Genomic DNA, 2,920 nt, shown 5'->3' with positions numbered 1-2,920 from the left:
TCAGAGTTTCACTCCGTTCCACTAGTTAGTTGCATTTAGTTTCCTTGGGGACAAGCAAAGGTTTGGTTTGGGGAAGTTTGATGCGTGCGTTTTATATAGACTTTTTGTACTAGTTTTGCACGCATTTCTACGCATAATTCGTAGTATTAAGCTACAAATATCCTCCGAATAGTCTACTTTGGTTTGTCTTGTATTATTTGCAGGTATGAACCCGAAGGCTGTCGCCTCCCCGACGACGGCGCCACTTGGCCAATCGATGAGGGAAAGGCACTTTGACTTTTTTCGGCACTCTAACTTCAACATCTTTCTTTGGATGAGCATCCTCCACCTCCTTCACTTTCTCAACAACAATTGGTTCATCCACTTTCTTGGCAATAACTTCACCTTTCTTTGTATTAGGAGAAACCTCCATTTCAACAAGTGCCTCCTCACTTTCTTTGGGCGTAGGGTGCTCATCAAATTTTGTACCACTTCTCAAGGTAATAGCAATGACGTTGTCATGTGGTTGCTCACCTTGGGGTGGTAGTTGACCCGTTCTTCTTTGAGAGTTGCATGAGGCTAGTTGAGCTATTTGATTTTCTAACATCTTGATAGCGGCATTGTGGTCTTGATCATTCTTTTGCATTTGAGCCAACAATTCGGCTTGAGTCTTAGCCATTTTATCAACCAAGGCTTCAAGTTTGCTCCCCCCTTATTTATTTTGTTGGGCATTTGAATGTTGGCCTTGTTGAAAATTTTGTTGGAAGTTTTGTTGAGGTGGCCTTTGATTTTTATTTTGGCTTTGATTTTGATAGCCCGGTGGATAATTGAACCTTTGTCGTGGTGGAATGTGAGTATTTTGTTGTTGTTGAGGCACAAAATTGTTTTGTGGTTGTTGGGGCACAAAGTTATTTTTTGGTTGAGGATTTAGCACATTATTGCCTTTATAAGACAAATTCGGGTGGAACTTTGTGTTGGGATTGTAAGTATTTGAAAAAGTACCCGGTTGAAATGAACTTTGTCTAAAGCTTTAAAACGCATTTACCTCCTCAATAGCGTCTTGGCATTGAGCGTGGTAATGTCCCCGACCTCCACATCCTTCACAAATAAGTATTTGACTAGTAGTAGACATTACATTAACTTGTTCAAGAGATGAACTTACATTTTGATCCGCCAATTGTTGTTGGAGCAAGGCAATTTGAGCCTTCAAAACGGAAGTATCAGAAGATTTCTCCTTACCCTTGATTGGTGCACTCCAGGAATTGACATATTGAGCATCATGGATCGCAATGGATTCAATTGTGGCATGAGCAATATCGGTGTCAATTTGATCAAACCGCCCGTTGTTGGCGGAATCAAGAACTCGTTGGGACTCGGCACAACATCCATTGTAAAATGTTATAGCAAGAAACCAAAGATCCAACCCATGATGTGGGCATTGTCTTTTCAAATCCATGTATCTCTCCCAAGCTTCATAAAGGCTCTCTAGTGCTTGTTGGCGGAACCCCGTGATTTGGCTCCTCAAAGTTGGAGTTTTCTCCAGTGGGAAATACTTTTGGTAAAAAGCAAGAGCCAAAGTCTCCCAATTGGTGATCCCCATGGCTTCTCTATCAAGGCTATTGATCCATAGTTTAGCCTTGTCCTTCAATGAGAAAGGGAAGAGTATCTCCCTTATTTGAGCTTGTGTGACTCATGTTTGCCTAATCATGGAGCAATAGTCACAAAAATTTTGCACATGCAAATTGGAATCCTCCAAAGGATTTCCCCCAAATTTCCTCCTCTCCACAAGGTTAATGAAAGCCGGTTTGATCTCGAAATCCGCGGCTCCTATTTGGGTAGTAGTGATACCCCTCAGAAGCGTAGTCGCGATGGGTTTGGAATGATCAGAAAGCTTTACCATCTTTTTGATTGGAGATGGTGGTGGCGGTGGAGATGATGAACTAGAACCTTCTTCCTCGTCACGGATTAGGTAATTGGTACGAATGCGACCCAAACCACTAGGACTAGAAGATGCGTCAAGCTCCTTGAAATAATTGAGTCGGCTACGGAACGTTCTCTCGGCCTCCAGATCAAAGGGAATCAATTATCCGGTACGAGAGGACATGGGCGTAAGACTCAAATCTCAAGAAACTTGTAAGTAAAGGTCTCAAGGAACAAGTGTTCCTCAAGACAAAAGAAAACAAGATAGAAATCAACAATTCTAAACGCAATAAAACTGTTCTCCCCGGCAACGACGCCAAAATTTGATAGGCTATCGCACACTGATACGGCTGTCGCAACCTATCAAAAATAAACCAACTGGTCTCCAACTAATATAGCTAGGGAAGTCAGGATCGTATCCACAGGGAGGCTTTTAGAGTTCTACTTGTCAAATTAAGTCTGTCTAAGTAACCAAATGGGGTTTGTTTGATTTTTGTTCTAAACTAAAGCAATAAAATAAATGGTTTAAAGGGAGAAATTGAGTCGAGAAAAATATAAGAGAAAGGAGCTACGACGTCGGTTCACCATGGATTATTACGAGTCATAGGTAGGGTCATAAGTCAGTCTCAATTACCGGTCTATAGGGCAGTGAAAAGGTCCTCTCGGCCCGCTATTCCCCCTAAAATGCTTCTAGCGGGCTCTCACAACTTAGTAGGGCACTCTAATATTTGTGACAGGTCTAACCCTTACCAGGCTCTCGATCTTAGGTCGGGATTTACCAATTCAATCTAATTAATTATGCGCATTAACTAACCAAATTGCAATTAATTGTCACAATTAATAACGCATACCAATTATATCGACTAATCTAATCACCCAATTAATACCGTCTCAATCCATGACCCCCCTAAATCCTAGAAAAATGGTTTAGCTACTCATGATAAAATCTGCGACAATAATTGAGTAAGACTAAATAACGGAGGAATACATAATGAAATTAATTGGAAAACTATCAAACATA

The 2,920-nt window shown here is 41.1% G+C and overlaps 1 non-coding gene across 1 annotated transcript; it reads left to right on the top strand.

Annotated features, from left to right (window-relative positions):
* Nucleotides 1-1,400: 1,400 nt before the first annotated feature.
* On the top strand, nt 1,401-1,507 carry LOC141619440 (small nucleolar RNA R71). The gene has a single exon (XR_012531705.1). It is a non-coding gene; the product is annotated as a small nucleolar RNA R71 (small nucleolar RNA).
* Nucleotides 1,508-2,920: the final 1,413 nt, after the last annotated feature.

Source organism: Silene latifolia, chromosome 1 (assembly GCF_048544455.1).
Source record: "Silene latifolia isolate original U9 population chromosome 1, ASM4854445v1, whole genome shotgun sequence".
In the NCBI taxonomy this organism is placed as follows: Eukaryota; Viridiplantae; Streptophyta; class Magnoliopsida; order Caryophyllales; family Caryophyllaceae; genus Silene; species Silene latifolia.
The sequence above is the reverse complement of the archived record's forward strand: the minus strand, read 5'-3'. Positions and strand labels throughout refer to the sequence as shown.